The following is a 24,819-nucleotide window of genomic DNA, read 5'->3' on the forward strand; positions in this document are numbered from 1 at the left end:
TTGCTGGTCATGAGAGTGAAGAGAGCAGTGTCTGCCCCTCTGCTTTCCCTTGTGACAATGCTGAAGAGCACAATGAGGGCTCCCCTCAGTCTCATCCTCTTCAGGCTGAACAAACCAAAGGACCTCAGCAGCTCCTCATAAGGTAGTTCTGTATTATATTCATCACAATTGATCTGAAATACAGCTTGGGAGCAAATGAAAGAAAAAAGACACCAACAACCTGCTGGTGAGTTGTACAGAACTCAGTGTCCAGCCTGCTGTGCTGTGCTCTTTTTCATGTGTGTCATACTTTATACACTATTCTATTACCTTAGGAGAAACCAAACTTTCAGCTACTGGTTTTAGTAAGGATTGCTGATTGGTATTAATACCTTAGACTCATGGTGCTACTATCTTAAGATCTGGGGGAAAAAAAGATCTTTATCAAAAAACTTGTCCTATGCCTTTTTCTATCTGAGGACATAGCTAATCATTCAGGGCTGTTTTAACCCTGGATAATGTAAACTACTATCAGCTTCCTGCCTGTTTTTCTGCCTGAGTTTTAATGTGTTCTTCCCTTGGATTGAGAGATGAGCAAGGCATGCAGCTCTTCCCTGGACACACTGCTTCATGTCCCAGAGTACTAACATAAACTGAAACTGAATTACTGGACATGATCTAACTGGAATTAAAGGTACAACGTGTGTCTTATTGCAGGGTGAGTCCATAGAGAACTCTGCTGCTTGCATGAGGCTGAGATCTTTGAAATATGAGGCTGGAGGGAATTATGTGATTGTCACAATTACCTTATTTATTAAATCCTTCCTGCCATTGCTCAGGGAAGATGGGATTCCAGTGTCAAAAAAATGGCTTTGCAATAGATAAACTGAAGATTGAAGGGATGTGTGTTCTGAACAAATTCAAGCATAGAAGAGTATTGCCAAACAACAGCTAACCTATATCTCTGTTTGATAAATGTCAACCTGTGATGCTTAATAAATTATAATATACTGTCAAAAAGAAGGTGGGTAATGAAATTTGAGTTGCCATAATATGATAAATACTTTAAGGACCTGAGATGTTTAATCAACAAGTCTTAATTGGCAATCAGCAGTGCCCATTTCCAGAAAAAAAAAAAGGAAATAGACTGATAAAAATAGAAATGATCCACAAAAAAGATGAGCCTAATGTGTGAATCAAATTGTTTGAGAGTCTAAAAAAGAGAGGGAAAGTAGGAGAAGATGGTTACTTTGCCTTTGCTGAGAACCTAAAGAGTGGAATAAACAGATTTGTTAAGGACCATTACAATTTACTTCCAAGACATGACAGAGGTTCAGAGTATTTAGCAAATCAGATTCTACTGCATTTTGGCAAAGTCATCTGGGCATAAATGAATACCAAGATGTGCACATTTCCCATGCCCTTTTGGGAGCTACAGGTCCTGAAGAGTGTGCTCATAAAGAGTATGGCAGGACAGCATGCCAGTGTGTGTGTGCTGCCTTCTGACCACCTTGATGGTCACCAGAGTCAGGGAGAGGAATACAGTGATGAACCAGGGCTTGGAGGACAAGACAAAAGGGAGAGAAATTCCTGGGTTATTCCTCTGTTTGTTTTATTTAGGTTTAAAAGACTTATAATGCCATTTTATCTGGTAAGTCCTGCAGACAAAACTTCTGATAGGGCAAAACAATTGTTCTTTCATAGGAAACCAGTTTTTTCCCACTGATGCAGCAGTACTTTTCTGTTATTCCTCTTCAGAGAATTATAGAGACTTCTCTGCCTTTCACAGGCACAAATCAGGAGCATATCCTTTGTGTTTAGTACCCAAATTAACACCAGTGTACTTGGGACTGGAATTTGATGTGCTGTCTTGATTTGGCAATGGCCTGGAGAGACTCATGATTTAGGAGCTGTTGTACAAAATAGCTTGACGAAAACAAGAATACTTGTTCCAAAAGAAGGATGGTTATTCCTGAGAGAAATTATGATATTTTACAAAGCTAAATCAAAAACTAGAGAAATGTGTGTCAAAGATGTCCAGGCCTATGAGTAAAGTTGAAGCATAGTCTCGCAAGGCTATTTGGTACATTTATCCACAAGCTTGGCTGACACTAAAAATAGTCAAAAAACCCAACACATGCAATATGATGTTTATCACAATTCAAAGTACTCAATATTCTTGTGTCAAGTTACCACTAGAAATGTCAACATGTCTCAAAGGCTGAATCAGGAGATTTTTGACCACAATTGAGTGGTAAAGATTAGAGATGTATTATTGGAGTGCATTGAAACTTGACACATTACATCATGGATCTGCATATTATTGCAACAAAGATGTTTTCTTTGAATACTATCTTAAAAAAGCATCTGAGATAAGTGAATCTGTAACATAAACTGTCTGGTTGGTTAGATAAATTGTGTTCCTTGTCTGTTTGATTCTGTTTGTTTTGTGCAGCTCTTTTTATAGCTTCAGGTTCACGTTTTCTCCCAGCCATTTAGCTGTTGTTGAAGGGGGAATGAACAGGCTGCCTCACAGGAGCAAGAATTATCACAAGGCTGCTCTGACCTGGGCTCTGTACTCAGGTCCTCAAAATGTAACTGCAAGGGAGTGAGAAGACTCTATAAAACCTTGGCCTTTTGACTTACAACCCAGAAAAGGGAAAACAGGAAAAACAGGGTAAAAAGAAGAAAACTTACCTCTGCGCATTTTATCCAGTGTGTTTTTGTTTTTTGTTTTTTTTCTAAAGAATTCCCTATCATTAAGGAAACTCTGGTGTCTGTGCCAGAGAGCATCAGATGTGCACTCAATTCTGCTGTCCAGCTGTCCAACCCAATCTAACTTAGGATCAGTAGTCAAGTGGTGCAAATGGAGAAGATCCTGGGGAGAGGAGGGTGCGAAATGCTGCCTTCCAGTGTTTGTGGATATATTCAATGTTCGGAGAGGAACACTGAATGTGGCAACTGAATGTGTGTGAGCCACAGGTTCACAGCCACAGTCTGTTGTTGCCAGAGATATTTGGGTTCTGTTAACTGGAGCAAATAATATTATTTTATTCTGGGAATCAGTTAGGACGTATTATGTAAAAAAACCAATGTTCCCTTAAAGCTGATCATTCCATAAGTACACCCAGCTTTGTCCTTGGTATTGCCCATGCCAGGGGCTGGACTGATCACTCAATCTACTCTTCATATTGCCTATGGCTCTGTGTCTCAAGTTATTCCCTCTGGTGTACCAGCCCTTCCTCAGCCTTTCAGCCTGTTGTTCTGGGGACTTAACTCCCCAGAGGAGATTCTCAATCTTGAAGAATGCTGTTGAGCATAGCTAGATACCTGGTGGGCCTCTCCAGCATGGCTCATACTCTTCACACAATGTCATTGTTACTCTCAACTAATAGCTGGTGAGTACAACCCTTGACAGGCTTTGTCTGTGCTCATACTTGGATAATTCTGTTTTTTCAGTGCCAAAAAAATACTCCACAAAGGGAAAAACATGAGCAAGTTTGAAAAAAACCAAAAAATGTCTAATGAAGAAGGATGATCCTGTTGTGCACTGTCTTTTGACATTTTTCCAAAATTTAGAGACTGTAAGAGTACCCAAAAAAGAAAAATAAACTTATTCCCCAGCAAATGTCTTTCTTCACAAGGGGTTCAGAGTTGATTACAAGCATATGCACATGCATGCACACACAACTATTCCACCTGTGGAAGGAGACTATTCCCAACAAAGTCATTGCTCACAAGCCAGAAGTGGGAGTTAAGAGTCCAGTTGTGGTGCAGGTGGTTGGAGGAAGCTGACCCTGGGGCACTGGGCTGTCCTAGAGGTAATCACTGTCCAGGTCCTGGGGTGGGCATTTCAACAAACAGGAATAAATGGGCAGACCTGTTTTCAGTTCAGACCCACTGGAAAAGCACTCCTCTAGAAGATATTCATGGCTTCAGCACCTGAATATGGTCTTAAAATAAGGGTCTGTTGTTGAAGGTGTATTTGGGGAGCCTGGACTTTTCCTTGTCAGAAACTGGGCTATCAAGCTTGGCATCATTAGACTTTTCCCAGTTGTATTGGATGAGCCATTACAGCCCAACACATACAGCTTTTTCTTGTAAACTTGCTTATGGATCTGTTGAAACTTCTCAGAAAACACCATCCATCTCTATATGTACCATCACAAACTGGGATCCAAAAAATGTGTCAAGAGAACAATAACCACATATCATGGCCTGATACTCAATAACATTTTGCGTGCTGTTGAAGAGGCACATAGCAGATGCTTGCTTTAGCATCACTGACAAAGGATGTGCTGAATGCAAGGGCTTTCCAGATGTGTGGGTGTTTTACGATAGAATAAAACTCATCTACATACACAAATTTTCCTTAACCCACTAAGAAACCAGAAATGAATGCAAACAAGCAGCAAACTGCACTATCAGAATATTCTGTATCAGATTGTTTCCTTCTATTTGCACAGGATTTTAGGCAAGACTTCTGCTGCTTCATTATGGGTTTGAAATGAAAGTGGAAAGGGGAGCTTTGCCCAGCAGAAATACTCAAATGCTTTTCAATCACTCCTTTCCTGATTAAAGCATTTTGTTTTAAACAATGGTAACTGCTCACAGGAAAGACTTCCTAAAGTTTGGGAAGCAGATATGCTGAAATAATTTTTACAATGCAGAGTAGGTATTTTCCTGCTTCCCAATTACACAAACTGTTAATGGGCAATTGGAGGCAGGCTAAGTGCTAAAATCTGGTACTATTACACTGAATGACACTCTATAAAATAACATCTGTCTGTGTGTAACATGGCCTTAATTCCCAGCACACTGGCAATCTGTAATGAAAACAGCATGCTGTAAGCACTGAACATATATATATATATATATCTCTATATCTAAAAAGAAGTACAAGTAGAGTGCTTTTCTGATAGAATTCAAGTAGGAAAAAGGCAGGCTTATTTATTATCTTCCTGCAGTTTATAATACAATTTATTTTGTAAAGTGCATTTATAAATTTATCTTTTTATTCCTCTACAGCATATATATATATACATACATAAATGTATGAAAACATAAATATTAATTTGTGCATATACATATATATATATATAAACAAAAATATGTTTAAATGGAGTTTCATCAAAAAATTAAATACTAATCAGATATTAAAGTCAGTGCAAAGATTCCAACTGGATTTACAGCTGGAATCAAGATGAGGCTGTAACAAGCTCTAAATCTGCATACCTCTCTTTTGTAATGCTGGCCCAGATCACAATATTACTTTTGTCTTTGCTTTGCTACCCCCTCCTCCTAAGAGTTACTTGAAGGTTCTTGATGTTAGATGGGCCACAGGTAAGGTAAAAATAATTTCATGTGAGTATGCCATTACAGCGTATTTTGTGTTTACAGATGATGTCACAAACTGCTTGCAGTTAAACTGATCTCAGTCAGGGAAATCCAGCCTCTGGTGTGTGAAACAGCAGCTTCCACAGCCAACTGAGACAGTACATTCAGAGATGGGGGTTTTAGGACTCAAGAGCTGAAACTACAGAACTCATGAACCAGTGATGAAATTTTATCTTGATCATCAGACCATTTTCAATGTTGAAGTTTAGCTTTGTGTCTTTCTTTTTTATCACATTTCATTTGATGTAAGATAAACTTACTAAAATTGTTAGTACATAGCCATTATAATAGCTATCATTTTTGATTTCTATGTCAAACGACAAGAGTAATGTCTCAATATATTCCCATATGATGTATCTTCATTTTTCTAAGCAATTAGTACAGCATTATCTTATCAATTAGTAAAACATTATCCAATAATGATATTAGCTCTGACACATCCAGGTAACATTTGAATAGATATATATTTGCAATTACAATCACATTTACCACAAAGTCACGGTTTTTGGCATGAACAAGAAATGGAAATATTGATACGTGCTCAATATTAAGAAAATGCTCTAGCAATATATAAGATTACTTGCTGCTGAGAAAAGCTCATTGTGCAGAACTATTATATTAGTCCTAGAGTAACAAACAAGTTATAACAGAAAAACAATCCCAAAACTAAACATAACACCCCTCCATAAAATAAAAGAAGAATGAAAAAATGATGGAAAGAAAAGTATGCTGTCATGACAGATCTGTGTTTTCTGTAGAAAAACTGTAATTTCTTAACTTTAACTGGTTTAAAGTGGGATTTTCCCCCCTAGTGCATTTTGGAAAAGTCTCATTTTTCCTGGTAAGGGTGCTGAAACTTCTTATTCAGTGTAATTTTATACAGAATGTTTGACACCTTCTGAATGCATCTATTCTAGGGAAGGAAAATCTATTTTGTCAGGTAACAAGTTTTTCCTAGTTGAGGAAGTTCTATGAAAACATGAGCATTAGGTAGCAGCATCCCAGTCTCAGTGACAAAATTGTATTTTTTCTATGTCCTTGCACATATGAGTTACGTGGCAGCCATTAATCCAGTGGTTATATGTTATTTTTCTCCATGGGTTTCCTATTCTTCAGGACTTGGCTGCATTTCTAAAGCACATGCTAACATAAGGGCAAGGTAGCATCTCCTTCTGGCATTTTGGGTGAGGCAGGGATTTCTGCATGTGCCCTTGTTTGGATGGGGTTTTTTGTGCATTTGTTTTTGGGAACAAGCACAATCTTACTCCTCTCACTTTTAGATTTCCAAATTGTTTTGTAGTGCAGGAACTGGTGAAGGGAATGTTTCTGTTTTGCAGTCACTGGCACAGCCCAGGAATTAAGTGGTCCTCCTCAAGGAAAACTTTAGAAGTCTTTATGGAAAATGAATGTGCAGGCTGTGTTACTGACCAGAGCAGGGAATGAGAGTGTCTGTGCTCCACTACAAGCACTGCAGGTCCTATTGAGTTCTTATATTTCTGAGTCCTCAGAGACTGTAAAGTCTTTGCTTGTTTACGGTGATTGGTTTTCCGAGGTACCTCATGTTGCTGCGCACACTACTATAGGACAGCAAGGGAAAATTCTCCATTAGGTCATGCTCACCCACATATTCCAAATTGCTTTTATAAAAAAAAGTCAACAGCAATGAGTCCTTCAGTAATCTCTAATGTGATTCTGTTTTATCTTTGCACTGGAAAACCCTATTTACTTCATAGTTGCAAGTTATAAAAATGATATGCTATAATCTATCTGCTCAGATTCCTGATACACATCAGTTATTTTTCCCCATATATTACAAAGAAAACTCCTTTGATTGAAAGTTGCATGCCCTGCTTTTCATTTTATTTAACCTATTATTTCTACTCTCATCATGTTTTTCAGGAAAATAAAATTAATTTTATCAGCTCCCAGATAGTCCATTAAGGGGGGGGGTGAAGGCAAAAGCATAGGTTGTCAGGATTTATATCCTGTCACTCCTTAAGTCCTAATGCTTCTAATGCTTGAGCCTGGAGAAAGGATGGAGATGAAATTGGAAAATCCAAGCCAGACCATTGTCTAGGCTCAGCTGCTTTAAACACTTCAGATATTTGGGATTACAGGAAAAAAAGAAAAAAAAGAAAAAAGGCAGTTTCACAATGACAAGGCAAACCCCAGCAAATTTAGCAATATATTGGCAGAGTAGTGCCTTGTTGCTAGATGTAAGTAGGTGTCCAAGAACAATTTGTCTGCAACACACAAACAGGCTTGTGTGGCTCTAGCTGGTGCCAAGATTACCCTGGGGAATGATGTGCCTATTAGCTGGAGGCAGAATATCATAAATGTGAAGGCAGTTTTCACAGTGATGTGGAATGATCAGGGTGAGCCCCCTGGAGACCCCTGGAGCATGGATGTGGAAGGAGGAGGAGGAGGAGGAGGAGAAGGAAGAAGAATAACTCTGGGGAAGAATGCAGGCAGTGATAAATAAAACCTATCTGTATTTATCTCCCAAGTGGGCATGTGAGTTTCTGTGTGACAGAGAGAGTAGGGAAGCCAGGGATCTCTACCTTCATGTGTTATGGAAGATGCACTGAAGCTTTGAGACACGCGGGGGAATCAGAAAAGAAAGGAAAGTGTTATTTAATTACTCAGAGCTCAGTGGAAGAGCTAAATTACTCTGAGACTCAGGGACAAGTAAATGACTGAGGGCTCAGAGGATGTGCCAGTGAGCACCATACAAATGATCAGGGAGACAGAGAGGATTTCTCTGAGGTTTCAGAAAACAGGGCCTTCTCCTGCTGGCCTGGGGTGTGGAGCAGAGCCAACACCTCTCCCATCCTGAGGTCTGAAGCACAGCATCAGCAGGGTCCCTGCTGTGGCTGACAATCCATGTCAACACCCTCATGTGCTTTTGAGCTTCAGTGGTGAAGCTCAACTGCCTGAAAGACTGTGCAGAGCAATATGCTATGGCTTTATTAGTTAGATGTTGTGTGCAGTCTTCAGGGAAAGGGTGATAGTGCCTTTCTTAAAAAGCAGTTTGCTTGTTCTGAAAGAGCATCGTACCTTTTCTGGGAGACCAGCTAAGCTGAGCACCCACGTGCAGGAGGGGAAGTTGATTTTGTCTGGCAAAACCCTGCATCTTGAACTCCCTTAGAACATTTCCAGGGAAAGCCTGATGTACAATCTTATGATTGTAGACAAAGCTCAAGAATCCTCCCTCTCCTCGCTTCCTGTCTCTGTGCTGCTGTCCTTTCCCTGCAGCAGCAGCCTTCACTCCCCACAGATGGAGCTTTGCTGGTCCTTCCAGCAGGGGACACAAATGTTTCATGGAGAAGTGGTGGCTTTGGTGAGTTTTAGCAATGGCCATATCTGGAAATCCTAAAAAGCTGATGAATGTTGGAGTAAATTAAAATTTTCTTAGAAAACTAACTTAAATACTGTAAGGAATGGGTCAGTTGGATGGATTAATTGTTATAAAGGGCTGAGTGCATCACATGTGTGTGACAACGACTACCACACACCAGATGTGCAGGGCTGTCAGGAGCAACCCTGAGCAGAACATTCTGTTCTGGCTTGTAACTCACTCTGAATGAGAATGATGGGGCCCAATCCTCAGTGGTGACCAAAAAGGGCATGGGTACCTGGTCTTCTGATCACCAGTGTGCTCAGGGCTGTGCTGGAGAGCACTGGCACAGCCTATGCTTGGAGCAGGTGGTGTGTGCTGCAGAGTCCTGCTAGGACTCGGCACACACTGCCTTTAGTTGGGGGTCTTGCACCATAGAACCTGAAAGGGCAACACTGCAAAGCCTGCAGTGCTTCTTTGAAGTTGGATGAATTAAGTTTTAAGTCTTTTTTAGGTTGATGGAGCAGTGTAAAATGACTGTGCCATGGGCCAGGATCAAGGGCAAGGTTTTACTTCTGGCTGGGAGACGCCTGTAACCTGCCCAACTTGAGTGCCTAAAAATAGTGCTTTCTTATTCACAATGCATTACTTTTCTTCTGCAAATTTCTATGCCAGGAAAGTACATTAATGGATGCTGAGTAATCTTGTGTCAAATCATATTTTTAATAGGTATAATTAAACAAACAAGCAAACACAAAAAGGGGGCAGAAAAAACTCCAAGTTTCCCATCTTTTGTTATTCAAAGCTAAAACCTATCTGTGTAAAAACTTTCATCTGAATGATCCTAGCTAGTATGTTGGGATATTTCCAGATCCTTGTCCATTTCCACAGCTCCAATACATGTCTGTATTTTGCTCCATTTGGGCAAAAGGAAAAGCAGGTTTTTTTGTGTTTGCAGATCAGACCCCACTATTGGTGATTAATTACCAAAAGATTATAAACTCCTTACAAGACAGCTTAGCTACTCTATTCCTTAATCTCTGTCCTCTTTGCTTGTCACTTTGTCTTTAACCTCTAGAAGGACAATCGGCAGGAGGCTGATTTATGCTCTTAAAGTGATTTACTCTCTTTTGCCCCATCACACAGGTTTTATCTGATTTGTTACTTACTCTTCTAAACAAGTCCAGGCAGGGCTTTCTGAGGTAAACATGAATGGCATGCTCATAGAAACGAGGGCCAAACACTTGCTACCAAAAATCTCCTGGTCATATAAAATACAAGAATGAGGGGGAAGTAAAAGCCTTGAGTAACTTCAGGGCAGACTGCAAGAGAGAGCATGCAGCCATCCTGAAAGAAAAGTTGCTGGCGTTCCATCTAAGAGAAAGATGCCTCTGACAAATCCCATATCACACTGGATGCCACATCTGTGTCCAGACTGCTGCAAACCCCTTTTCCACCAGACTCTGAGATTACTTTGCAGGCATTTATGAAGTGAAGGATCAGCTGTGGATGGAAGGGGAGGGCTTTCTAGCATCATTGCCCCAGGACTCCTTCAAGCTACCCAGGGATTGTGGGAAGCTTCAAAGCAGGGTAAAGCTGGGCTCCAGTGCCATTAAAAATAAGGTCCCCCAACAGAGACTACAAGTGAGTTTGAGCAGAACAACTCATCCAGGTCATCCAACCTGGTCAACACTGGGTCAAATTCTGGGCTCAGTCCTGAGTTGGATGGGCAGTGAGACAGAACACAGGCCCTAAGCTATATGGTGAGAATGGAATTGTTTCCTTCTGAGAAGAAACATGTGTTTGTCTACTATAACCTCAGCAGAATAAATTCTACTTTGTACTCCAACAAGAGCAAGATCTAATGTGCATGTGTTTTTCCCTGTTAGAGCTTGCAAGTGTAGAGAAAGATGACTTTGTGTCATGTTACTCAGCAGACCTCAGGGCTGGCACAGGAAGGTGGTGAGCAACCCTTATTAGGAATTCATTGAGGTATAAAGTGCTTTATAACATTGTGTGAGATGAGAAAGAATTCAGGAACTTTGGTAATGGTTCTTCAAGAGTTAGGAAGACTTGGATGTGGAGGAGACCTTGAAACATGCAACCCATTACCTGGATATATGGAACCTTGTTTTTCAGCTCTCAGAGTGGGATTAATGGGGTAGAATGGCAGTGAAAAACAAAAACTGTCATTAAAGGAAATATAGGAGTATTACCTTGCTGCCATGGTACTATTTCACAGGCATTTAGTTATCCATTGACCTGCACAGAGAAGCAGAATCACTTAGGGCTGGCTCCAAATGAGACTGGTCTTACAGCAGAATGTCACTAGCAGAATGACATGGTTTCCAGGAGCTATGGAGGGCTTTTCTGAGAACTTGAAATATCCATCTGGAGGGATGACTGTTTAAAAAAAAAATTCTGATCCCTACAGAAAAGACAGATCATAGGAATCTAAAGTTGGACAAGAAAAATAATTATGACACGAAGCTGAAGTGCTAAGTAGGCTTGACTTTTCATTTCTATAGTGACAGTGAGATCTTCAAACATATTTCTTTAGACATTCACAGCCAATTTCCATTACATTAACTGGAATCTCCAGGGCTGTGTCTGTAGATTTTGATCTGTTAAGTTTTAAATACAGTTTTTTGAATGCTGACTAAAACCTCTTGAAATATGAAATTGATTTAAGGAAATCCTACTTCTTGGAAGAATAGTAATAATAGGTGTTGAGGTTCCTTGTCTATTAAGCAGTCTTTGCCTTTGCTGCTGCATTTACCACAGTCATCTTGAGAAATTCTGCAGTACTGTCATCACCTACTCAGAACAAAACCTGTCCTTTAAAACCTCTTCAAATGCAATTAAATGACATAGTGGTCTCTCTCACTGGAAAGACAAGATTTTTTTTCTAATATTCTTGTATTGCTGCTAGTCAAAACATAGCTCTGGAAATTAGCAGTGTTTCTAATCTTACCAGGGGTGAGTTGCTCTGCTGAACTATCCTGATCTTCCATAAGTATGACTTTGATACTATTGTGCAGATGCTGAGCTGGCTGTCAATAAACAGCAAATTATGCATTGTATTGTAGTGCTGTGTGAGTGAATCAAATTTTGGCAAAAGAACCTAATTCAGACAGATTTTTCAAGGCTTGTTTTATACATAAATTCTCTTGCCTTGAAAAATGAAGGTAAGGAGTATATGAACAAATCAATGGTTAAAATTTTAAACTTACAATATATTTAGTAATTTTAGGGAGACAGACAAAGGCAAGGCAGTGAAAACATGTTGCTTTTCATTAAATTAACCCTTTGACATACTTCAGCAGTGTCTGCTACATGGCAGAGCATGTCAACTGCACAGAGGCTTTTAGTGGCATTTACTCTTTTCATCCCTGCAAACTGATTTGCATGTGTATAAGTCAGAAATATTACATAAGAAGACCTAATGAAAAGGATCCTGGATTCTAGCATTGCAGATACTTCTGGGTTTAAAATTCCCCAAGTATTTTCGTTAAAGGCTTTGACATAATCCCATCTGGCTTTGCTGTGTGGAGAGTGGATCAAAGGTACAGACATATTAACCTCCTCTGAATTTCAGGCCTCTTGGGGATTAGTTTCCTAGGGATGTCCTAAAAGTTTTCCTCTAATACAAACACAATATCAGAAGAGCTGTTCACATGGACTGAGAGTTTAAATTCTCAGTTTATACAAGCACACTTTAGAGAGTCAATTCTTTTGAGTGCAGTGTGCAGTACCTTAAGTTAAACATGTCTCCCTTGTTGTCATTACCAAATGCACATTACACTAAACAAATTATCATGCTAGACAGAAAGGGTGTTTGAGTTTCTTTAAGAGATAGAATGAAGATAAATCACATTTAAACATCTGTGATGCTTCCATTTGTCCTTCAATGCACACCAAAAAGTGCTTCTATGAAATTTTGCACGGGCTGCTGGTTGTACTGTACAGATCAGCCATTACCATTGTTATGCACCACTGGGGAAATCAAACATGCATAATATATGGTAAAAAATACACAGCAGATGAAAATAATAGAAAAACTATCAGAAAATAATGCTGTGTACTTTCACAGTGAGATTTCTGCTCCAAAGGTATATTCTAATGATACCATAAAAACTGTGCAACTGGTTATGAGAAAATTTCTCCTGGTTTTTGTTTTTAATAACACCATGCCAAGGAACTGTACAGAAAATTCACAGGCTGCACAGTAGGTTTCTGAAGTTAGGGTAGCAATCAGTTTTCCTGAGTGTTCTCTTGTTAGGTGTGGGGTTTTTTCCCCCATGACTAGTCAATTTACACTATTCTATATGGTTTACTGTTTGTGACAGGTTTTTTCACAGTCTACTGCACTTTTAGGATTTTGTTGTAAGGAAGAAGAACCTGTTAAAGAACCTGTTTCAGGTACATCAAGAGATACCTGACTCCTCCTTGAGCTGGGAGGGCTGATCCTGGGAGACACTGAGTGCCTCTAATGCTGCTGAAGCCCTTCTCTTCCTGCTGAACCTGGTGAGCAAAGAAGGGGCTCCACAAATCAGGCTTTTCCAAATCACTAGGGAGATGTGGCCCAGATGTGAACATAATTTCTCCCCTTGTCACATTGACTTCATGGTTCTAGTTCTGTGAATAATTACTTGACAGGATAAATGAGGTTTTAACAGGCTATTAAGAAACTATCCTTGAAAATGTTTTTCTTAGGGAAAAAGCTTTGATTATCACACAAGCTGTCAATACAACTTAAGCAGAAGATATTTTGAGCCTGAAAAGAAGATGGTAAATCATTATTATATATATTATATCATTATATCATATTATGATATCATTATAGATAAAGCCTTTTGATAATTTAACTATGAAATAAACATAAGAGGTTATCTATCATATGCCATGCAGTGTGCACCCACTATTGATGTTGCAAAACTGCATAAAATCAATGTAAACATGAAAAGAAACCAGAAATTTTTTTGGAAGAGATGAATGAAACTTGAGATAATTTTAAATGGAAATCTATACTACACTGGTATTATTTCTGTAATTCACTTCAGTTTGGGTTTTTTTTGCAAAGTATTACCATTTCCAATAAATACAAAGCCCTGAGTTTTGACTAGCTCTGTTTTCAAGCTGGTCAACAAGGTTTTTGTGATACTGTCAAGTGGGCAGTCCTTGGCTAGAGATGCTGTTAAAAAAACTTAATACTGGCATAAGGTGAGGAGATTTATCAGGGGGCAGGGGGCCATCAGTACTGGGCCAAGTGATGAAAGGACATTGGGAGACAGAGGTGGGAGAGCAGGGTCAGAAGGACAGCTGTGACCTTGCCATGTCCCTGAGATATCACCACCAGCACAGGGTGCTGGGGCAAGTGGCTGGAGAACCACATGGACCCTGTTGCAGTCTGCCTCTCCACAGCAACAGGAGTGGGAACTGGGGATTAACTCTGTCTTGGTAAAAGTTTATTAATCTCTTTGTCTAAAGCATGTCCTGGGAAGATTTTTCCATATATTCCCTTTTCTGTGCCTCTGAAATGTTAGAGGGTCTCACCAATGACCAAGGTTTTGTCTTCCCAAGGAAGTGTAATTACCTAGGGGTTTTTGAGGTGACATTTAGGAGACTTCTTCCATATCTTTCACTACAGAGTAAATGTGTCAGAGAGTCAGAAATGTCACCAGTTTTATGTGGTGAAATACAAAGGAGAAGAAAACACTTAGGTCTGTGGCAATATTGTCTCTGTATCCACTTTTTTAGCAGAGTATATTTGTGACTCCAGTAGTCAGTCCTTCATTACAGTTGAAGATCATCTGAGCTTTTCTAATTGTTTTTTTTCTGCTTAAAATGTTATTGTGATTTCTCTTCTTACAGTGACCAGAATCATGGATTTCATTACAGGCCAATGTAATGGTACAAATGATCTTATTTGCCCCATCCTGTATTATTAAAACCTCTTTCTAAAAATGATGCAATATTTTTTCATTTATGTCTCCATATTTGTCATTTGTCATACAACTGTTTTAACACAAGTGTTTTCTTTAACATTTGCAATTTTCTTTAGTATTTGCAATTTCCCACTTTTGCCTATTCCCCAATATTTCTTATTTAGTTTGATTTCATTATTAGTCTGATTTTCAGTATTGCTTTCTCAGAAATTAATATATTTTTCTAATACATTTGATGCTATTTTAATTCTTCTTTCTTGAAGATTAATACCTTGTTTGGATTCATTGATTTGATGAGGGCTCATACATACTGAAGTTAAAAACAGACCTCTGAAGTGCCAGAAATTTTTTATTCTTGCCAGTGCTGCTTAATATACTTTTGTTCTTCTATAATTGCCATTTGTAATTACCTAACCCTCAACTTACAGAAATTGTCAATTAACTTAATAATTTCACAGTTCAATTATTTTTAAATACAGTAGGTGGCCTATAAATCTAGTGGTATATAATTAATTCACTCAGTGCAACATTTTCAATCCCATTCCATGTGGATTGCCAGCGGACCATAAATCAGAAGTAAATAGCAGAGCAGTGAGTGAGGTGAGTGTCTGTGTGAGTGGGGGCAGTGCATCAGCTGCTGGATGGGGCAGGACACATTATATACACTTGTAGACAGCAAATAAATATATGACCTGGCTGCCAGGAAGAGCAAAGGTGCCAGATAAGAAGAGCACGTTAGCCCTCTGTGATTCCCACTGCTGTCTTCCTAGTGTGTAAGCAAATATCCCTTGCAATCTATGTCTCAGGCTTACACATCATGAAGGTTATTGTTATCAGAGAACTACCAGGTCTATAGAATGCCTCTAAGTTACCCTGGCAAGAGGCTGGTACACAAGGGATTGCTGGCCTATACTGTCCAGGAATAACAAAGGATTGATTAAGGAACAGAGGATGCTGAATGAACAGGTGCACAAACACGTACTCCCAACTCTTGATCCTAGGCCAGCAGTGAATGCCTTGGTTCATCTCCGACAGGACATTGCAGCACTTTGCAGGTCAAACCAGCATCAGCCAGGGAGCTCAGCACACCCATTTAGGAACTGAGGACTAGCAGATCCAAGGCCAGTCTGTCCTGGTTGCTGAATTTGACCATTCCTTTTCTGGCAGCCAAGTGGCAGTGACATGGAAATTATGGCATGAACCTTGCAGCATGTACTGGAACAGTGCAGTGGACACAATTGCAGTGCAGGGTGATGCCCACTGTTAATTCAGATTGGTTTTTGCTTCCTTTAATCCAAGATATTGATGCTGTTGTGCTTGTTGCTGTATTATGGATCACCTGATCCTCCATCTGATAGACTTAGGTGTGTTTTGTGGCTTTCCTGGTGATGCTTGTAGGAAGCAATTCCACAGAGCCTCACTATATCTTTCCCAGCCATCACACATGGCTATAGAATAACCCAAACTGTTGTTGTGACCTAGCCAGTCAAACAAGATAAATCTTGTGTCACTCTTCATTGGCACATAATTTTTTTCTGTGAGAACCTCAGCAAGAAAAAGGTACCAAGAGGTCAAATCACAAATTACAGAGCATCCTACAAGCCTTAGGGCACCGAGTGTACAAGCTATGATCGATTGCCTCATTTCTCTATTGTCTCCTGCTGTAACAGAGAAAAACAAAAGGGTGGAAAATTTCCACTGTTTTTTGATTGATACACATTTCTACATACATTTCTAATGTATGTGCTATGTGATTTCATCTGTCACTAGGAAGTCAAGCAGATGAGACCTTTTCAGTTAGAAATGTTAATATAGTGGATTCAAGAAGTTTATCTGCCTGCTACTGTCTTCTCCAGAAACTTCATTCAACACCCAAACTTTTGAGCAGGTTCAAACTGATGTCTTTTTCACTCTTTGTCGCAGTCTAACCTTCCACACATTTATTTCCATTCCTGAGAAAACACCTATATTTCTCCTTAAAGATGTAGTAGTCCGAGTGTCAGAAGACCAAGCAAGAGTCCTGGAAAACTGTCAAATTCCATTTATGTAAGAGTTGCATAATCTGTAGGTCTCAAGAAAAGGAAGAAGATATTTCCTATGATGGGAAGGGGATAATATCAAAGACACTCACTATTCACTTCTAACCCTAGAAGGGCCTGACACAGAGAGTTTTGTGGCTGTGAGACTGATTCAAGCTGAAGTTTAGAAGCATATACACCAAAAAAGCTCTTTTATATAGCATGGCCTAATTTTGTGGCTTTCAGCACTGCCCTCTGTCTCCACAGATGTGCCCAAGACTGATAACTATAGAGAGGATTGCTGTCACCCTGCTGTAGTTCCTCAGCATAAGGGACCTAGTGACAGGGGACGTGCAATCTCTGCCAGCAACTGGTGGAGTAAGAGGAGGCAGGTGTCCATCCTGTGCTGTGGAGGCAAATCAGAGCAGAAACCTGACAAGAAACCCCATTTCTCCAATGCTCTCCAGGTTGTTCAAGTGGGAAACATATGTCCTGGCTATTTGTTTTGCAGATACATTTCTCACTATTTTGGTACATTCCTTTCCCTTTTTCAGTGTAGATATCTGTAGGCACACACACACACACACACATAGATATATATATATATGCCTGTCTAAACACAGATGCATATTTATAGAGAATATACAGAAAACATGGATGCATTGCCTTTTCAGAACTCACTTGGATGCAACAGTAATGGTCTCAAATTTTTGTTGATATGATACACCAGACTCCATGGATTATATTTAAATTGGGATAGAATTCATTATATGTATATATATATATATAAAATCCATTATTTCTATTTGTAAATCATTCTTTATATTGCAACAAATAAAAAAAAAAGATAATTTCTTGGTTTTTTTCTTATTAATTAAGAATGTTAATGTTACCTCTGCCACAAAACCCAACTCCAATCTTTTAGGTCTTGTTATGTGGTGTTTAGTATATTGTCACAGCAGTTCAGGAAGACTTTCCTTCCTAAGTCTACCCAACTTTCAGGACACGGATTAAAGTTCATAATGCAGAGATTTTTGAGGACTGCTGTACCTGAAACATGTACAATGTTTCATTTATGAGAGAAATCTCCTAAGTACAGTTAACCAGCTTGCTTGCTTTCATCGGAAACTAGATTAGATTGACAATTGTGTTTTTCCATAGAAGCTGAACTATTAGAAAGTCTTGTTTTTAAAGAAAGTAATTTATCCAAACTTAAAATGAAGAAACAAAAACCCTCAAAACTCTTCCCAAGTTTCTTCCTATGTAACGTTTTAACAAAAGGTGATCTTTAATCAAGAATGATTGTAGCAAAATAGTGTAAAAAATGCATTTTTCCTTTACATAAGAAAGTAACATTTGTTATTATTTTTCCATTTTACAAACTATTTCAAGAGGTTACACTGAAAATCAGACATAGCATTAGTGTGAACAAACCCAACACACTCAACTGTGTCCAACAGAGGTCCTTTTTCAAAGCTGCATTTTGACAAAATCATCTTGCTTAGTTTGCAGCATCATGTTTAAAGGAATGTAGAAACCAAGCTAGTTTAGAAGGGGGAAGACCAGTAATCTACCTTGTCCAGCCCTTGGCTTTTGTGCTATGTATTTATTTGTCTCTGCTCACAGTAGATTTTCTATCAGTGCTTGCAATTAAATCTGTGGTATTGAGTTTTTTCTTCTTGAGAAAGGATATGTTCTTAGAAATCTTGATAGGAGTTTCTTTTGCCATTAGGTCTGGTGTATTTCTGGGGCCACATGTGGGCTTTCTGGTTCTCCTGTAATGGGTCCCTATTTGGCTGATCACTAGCACTCCTCTTAGAGGAGTCTAATTCAGTTTCTATTTTGCATCTTCCTAGCTTTTTTGTACAGACAGGTGGGACATCAGCATTATTTTTGTGTTAGTTGTAACACATGAAATATAGTTATAACAGATCAGATGAGTTGTCCAGTGAGCTGCTCCCACAAAGGGCCACTTTCAAACATTTCAGAGATGAGTGTAAAGATTTACATTCACATGTGATGGGTGCATGCAAAACAACTTCTTTAAAGAAGTTAAACCAAGGGAGGGAATAGCTGGTTGCTGTCCTGCACACTCAGAGCTAATGTCCTCCAAGTTATTTTAAATCAGTGTAAGGTTCAACTGGAGCCATCTTGACCCCAACAGAGACACAGATCCTGAAATATTTCAGTGCCTTATCCAATGCTGAATATTCTTTAAGAATATGGATGAAGGTGAGAATGGTTGGAGTGAAAGCCCCATCTGGTACCAATGCACTGACATAAACACATAAGTGAGTGCTGTTATAGTAGGGGATGAGCATCCCCTATCCCCCAGGACACATTTTTTCCATGAAAGCATATGCAGGGATAAACTCAGAGTGACATGTGCTTGACTTTCTTCAATGCCCTGGGTGGCTGGGGATGGAGTCATCAAGCATCCAGTGCACATCAGGCTTGGGTCACCCTTTCACCCCAGTGAGTAGTGAAGGAGAGCTCAGCCATGGCCTTTTGTGGGCAGCTCAAATTGTGGCTGCCTTGCCCCTGCCTGGAAACCCCAGATACCTAGCCCTAATTTGGGAGTGAACTAGCAGTCTGCAATCTATTTCTTCTTTTTTTTTTTCCTTCTGTTACCAGTCTGTTATGTAAAGATCCTACTTCCAGAAGCCAAACTCTTCCCAAAACACCTTCAATATGACCCAAAAGTTAACTGTCCCCTAAATGAGAACCAGAAGACTCCTCCATAAACCAATTTAGTCACTGGGAGCAGGCATCCAGAAAAACATCCACCCTTCCTCCTAGACATCACATACAAGTATATTTATCCTCCCAGACAGAGATACGCAGTTAATCTGCTCATCCATGCAGATAATAATGAAGCACTAAAAGAGACAGATATCCACAATAAATAAGGGTCCAAATCCTCCTTGTGTATAATCTGGGCTCATTCTTTTGAGGTCAAGGTGGTCACAAATTTTTATGCTGAGAGACTGGTCTGTAAGGACATGCAGCAATATACTTCCTGTGGGATTATGGTCAGAGAATTGCACATATATGTTAGCAGTATCTTCCCATTTGGACTTGGCTGGATTTATTAAAATAAAGTACCTCTTGGGCAGTGTAAAAAAGAGAAGCAGTAGTAGTGTGCATCTATTAAACAACCATATTCTATTATTGTTGTAATATTGTCTGAATATTGTCTGTTACGAATGTGTCAACAAGCTTTTTGCTTGTTTGCAGTAGTTACTTTTATCAAAAGGCTTAATATTGGCTCTGGAAATGTATTTTTTGTGCATGTTTTTCCCCTATGAAGTGAGATCTCCATTTAATACAGCATGAAAATTGTATTTTTGAGTGGTATAAAAGCCATTTTCATTGGGAAGAGACATTTCCTTCTAATGACATGCCACAATCTGATTCATCATTTGTTTTTGTAGTTTCAACAACAAAAGACTCTTCTGAATAGTTTTTCCTTTTTTTTTTTTAATGATGTTTTCCTCCCTTTTCCTATTTCCACTGGTTAAGTATGATTTCTTAAATTGTGCCTTGTAGGTGCATAATTTTCAGAATACCTCCTTAGTATTTTGAATTCAGCTCTACCTTTTGTTTCGGGTTTTGATTTTCTCTTATTATTGTTACTGCTATTATTGTCACTGAGAGTGTGTGGGATGCTCAACACTTGAGAATGAAAAAGGTTAAATATCTTACAACCTGAAGATGAGATTTTCCTGGCTTTTTCTTTAAACTGGTATATATTTTATCCCTCTTGGGATAATGTGTTTTCAAAGTGATTGTAATATTTACTGGTATATTTTACACCGTATTTTGCAGGTGAACATCATCTCTCTGTGCTCGTGCTCTGGGCCAGCTGGATGCTGCTCAGCTGTGAAGGGGAAGCCATGGACTTGTGCTGAGCACAGCCCTTGGCCTAAGCTGGCCACCATCCAGCTGGGAGGTGGGATATGGGCTCCTGCACAGCAGGCACAGCCTTGGGTGTCTGTGTGGATGTGGACTAAGGCTCAGCACACAAAGCTGTGCTCACCTCAGCCTGCCCCTGGCCGCACGAATGTACCCACAGTCAGACTGTCCCTAGCCTGGGCAAAATAGGCTCAGCTCTGCTTAAATGAAAACTTTGTTTCGGCAACTGATTTTGGAAGGCAGAGCCCCCAAGGTAATTCAAGTTGAAAGGCTGGGTCCCTCTTGGCTTCTGGAGTGACCTGGAGGGATGTATGAGGCAGGAATCTTCATTTCACTACAGAGGGCTCAGGTCTCCAGAGCATGTCTTGCTCTACTGTTGGTGAAGGCTTGTGAGGGAGACGAGGAAAATGAGCTACTCTGCTTCTCAGTTGTCCTGTCCCAGCTTTTCCCTGCAATTTAAGTATGATTTATTGCATATACGAACAAGAAACAGTCATCTGGAGGTTTTATGCTTTCTGTGTTTGTCAAATTATGTTGAAGACTGTTGGATTCCTAGCAAAGTGAATTCCTTAAGGCCGTGAGAGGAAAACCAGTGTCTTAAAGCACTGAAAAACACTGATCTTTGGGATTTTTTTAAGGTAACTACAGACTAAGCAGGTGGACTTAATTTCAACTTTTTTAACAGATTTCTACAATGAACACCATGCTAATTATACAGTAGTTATCCAGCATTAATGAAGTTATACAGACAATGAGATTTGCAACATTAACTTTTAATCTTGTTTTCTGTAATGATTTTTCTTCCCTAATGGAAACACATGCTTACCTAAGCAGGTTTTTTTGTCCATTATTTTATAATTAAACTATGAATTCCACTTGTTGTAACTCCAGCCTAAGTAGCCATTAATATATCTAGAATGAGTGGATGTATTCTTAAAGCTCTTTTAAATTTCTAACCTTGAATAATTTGTCTCTGATGCTTTTCTTAATTATAATCCATTCAGAATAAAAGAGGATGAACTTTCCCTTTGAGCAAAGCCAGGATAAATTCTAACATATCTGCTCTATATGAAGATTTCTTTTTCATTCTGCCAAAGTGAATACTGCATCCTAAACTACTTCATCGTTCATTAGTGTACAATTAGGCCCATATCTACTGGTATGTGCTGCCTGCTTTGGGTCATTCTGGTGATGCAGAGCAGCTGTAAACTCAATTTAACAGCCTGGTTAATCCAGGTTTACAGCTGTTTTGTGTTGCTGTTGAGGAGTGTTGTGTCTGGGGTGTACTGGTAAATCTGGCCTGTCGAAAAAGAAAGAACTTGCATTATTATTTTATCACTTCTCAAACTGTCTCTGTCATAAAGCAGTCTTTGCAAGTTTTCATTTGATAGGGCTTTGTTCTCCACTTCATTGAATACCACATTTTCTAATTAAAACAGAGGAAAAAACAGTCATAAAAACAAGCAACATATTAGAGAAATATATTTAGTAGAGAGCATGGGTTAGGAAGTATTACTAATTAAGGCAGAGAGATTATATATGACAGAGTGACTATATTATAACACGGAAAAAGAAGGACACCACCCTCCACACCCCAGGTTTCCCCAATTAGCAGCAATTTCCTCACACAGAGAATCACAGAAAGCCTGTACTTCACCCTGGCAGCCTCAGCCCCCAGGGACTAGCTCACCTAGATGGTGCAGACCCATGGAGGTCACCAGATGGTCATCATACAGCAGTCACCTTCCCAGACATGGCTTGTTGTACCTTTTCTGCCAGAAAGGGGTGTCACCATAGCTCCTGAAAGGGATGATGACTTTTCACCCTAAGTCCCCTTCCTTGTCCATTGTGAAGCTTTAAGAAGGGCCACCTTAGGATCAGCTGAAAGAGGATTTTAGTAGCTGTCTCTATTCTTTCAGGAAATCCCACTGTGCTGGTGTCAAAAATATGAGTGTGAGAAGCTTTCCCTCCTCCATGGCAACATCAGGCAGGACAGTGGTGCACAACAGAGTTTGAAAGACAATCACAAGCAAACTTCTGCTGAAATCAACCAAGTTTTTTCCTTTCATGTTTTCCCTTTAATTTTTTATCCTTCTGTGCTTGATCAGTGCTTTGTCATGCTGTGCTCCTTGCACTACTTCCCGTACCATTTACAAAAATTATTCTCCCTCTCACTCTTTTGTTGGTTCTTTTGTTAGCAGTCAAATATGTCTGAGCAAAATATAAGTATAGAAACTTAAATCCAAACCTGATTCAGAGAAAGCAATCAAAAATTTAAGAGCTTTTTCAGAATTAAATTACTTAAAATCAAAGGGAACTGGCAATATCAGCACATCTAGCTCAGCTTGAATTTGTTATCACTATGCCTTAGCTTCTTTAATGCCTATTTGTAATGTGGTTCTTGGTTTTCCTTCTCTTACATTCCCATTTCTGAGTTCAGTTGAAACTCCGGGGATTCGTCAACTCTGGTGCATGAGGGAGATGCAGATCAAACAAAAATCTTGGCTCATTGGGGAGAATAAGGAAGAGTATTTTCTGGTTGCAAATGCTATCAGGCACAGTGTTGGTCTAACTGGAAGCAGAAATTAATGTAAACATAAAGTATTTAATTTATATTATCATGATCGTAAAATTTCATAAAAATTGATTTTTCCCTGGAGATATATTGATTTGCAGAGCCTCTGTTTTCCCAACAGAAAATCTTTCTCTAACAGTTGTTACCATCAGCCATTTTCATGCCTTTTACAAAGAACAAACATCTCTAAACAAAAAGGTCTTTTATTTCTCATTAAGTTAAAATAGTGAACTAAACAATGAAAATATCAAATGTTTTCTCTCTCCTACTATCCCTTTGTGTCCAAGCTTATATAGCAATGGTGTGAGCTGGGATAAAATCTATGGAATTCCATGCTTTACCCATGATGCCAGTTTTAGTGGAAAGGACACTTCAGTGGGTTATCTTAAGTGATGGAGTGCTGTAAAGTCAGATTAGACTGAAATCAGGCTCTCCTCCTGTTTCTCAGTGTGCAAAGAGATGGAGAGGAAGAGAACCATGGCCTGTAGAAGTGATCTGTCTGCACACACCAGCGGGCAAGCAGCAGAGAGGATGGCAGGCACTGAGGAAAGAGGAGCTTTGTTCCCAGCAGATCAGACCAGAGCTGATGTTGGGTAAGAGATGGGGCACTGTCCCCCTGAGCACCATCCACACTGCCAGTGGCACCGGCCACTGCATTCCTGGCTGTTTCTGATTCCATCGCAGCCAGGGACCATGAATGGCTAAGGGAAGTAGAGGGGAAAAGGGAGCAAAATATCCTCATTAGTGTTTACAGGGTAAAAACCTAAAATGAATACTTCCGTGCCTACCACCTTTTCCAGAGCTGATGGGCTGAAGGGCCAAGCAAAGCATCCTGTAGGGAAGTCTGAAAAGCATCTCCACTGGAACTGATGGTCTCATGGCTGCCAAGGAGGTGATTTGGCAGCACCTCTGCTTTTATTCCTCAGCTGCCTTTTGAGATTCACCAGCTGCATGCAGTATTATTACCACGTAGTTCTGCTACAGGCCAATAAAAATCATAACCATTTTCATTTCCAGAAATTACATTGCAATCAGTGTTGCTTCCAATGCCTTTTAACCTTGCCTACCCATTTTCTTTTGGTAGCAAAGCGACCATTATCCCTCTCTGTACCTCTACCAAATGCATAACTACCTCTACTATTTTCTCTATCCTGCATTTTTTTCCAATTTCCTTTTTTCTTTTTTTTTTATTAGGTGCCATCAAAACTCTCACATCTAGGCACAAAATAAGTGACAAAATAAAATCTTCTCTGGACCCATATGTAAGTTTCAATGACAGCCATGTATTGGTCTAAAACAAGGTGCTCTTTAAATTCAGTTTGAAATAAATATCCGCATGTTTTTCCTCACACTGAGGAACCACTTCTCTAGTAGTTCTTAAGTGTGGCTTGTTCCTATCATGCACTGTAATGCAAAGGATACATTCCTGGTGAAAAATGTTGTAAAAGAAAAGGAATTCAAACAATGCTTTTACACTACGTAACAAGCATTTGCTTCTTACATCTAGCTGTCCTGTCCTGTTACAGACAAATCAGTCACTCACTGAAAAGCAGAGAGGAATTCTCTCTGTGGCCACTCCAAGCTGAGGCACATATATTTCCCCATCAGAAAATCCTACCTTCTTTCTCTTTGTTCCTGAATTCTCTGCAA

The 24,819-nt window shown here is 39.5% G+C and overlaps 1 long non-coding RNA gene across 1 annotated transcript in view; it reads left to right on the top strand.

Annotated features, from left to right (window-relative positions):
• The window catches only part of LOC143693723 (uncharacterized), a 32,628-nt gene extending 8,197 nt beyond the window's left edge, over positions 1 to 24,431 (top strand). The window contains exons 3-4 of the long non-coding RNA XR_013181661.1: positions 23,618 to 23,762; positions 24,364 to 24,431. This is a non-coding gene — a long non-coding RNA (uncharacterized LOC143693723). The remainder of the gene's footprint in view (positions 1 to 23,617; positions 23,763 to 24,363) is intronic.
• Positions 24,432 to 24,819: the final 388 nt, after the last annotated feature.

This window comes from Agelaius phoeniceus, chromosome 3, assembly GCF_051311805.1.
Source record: "Agelaius phoeniceus isolate bAgePho1 chromosome 3, bAgePho1.hap1, whole genome shotgun sequence".
Taxonomy (NCBI): Eukaryota; Metazoa; Chordata; class Aves; order Passeriformes; family Icteridae; genus Agelaius; species Agelaius phoeniceus.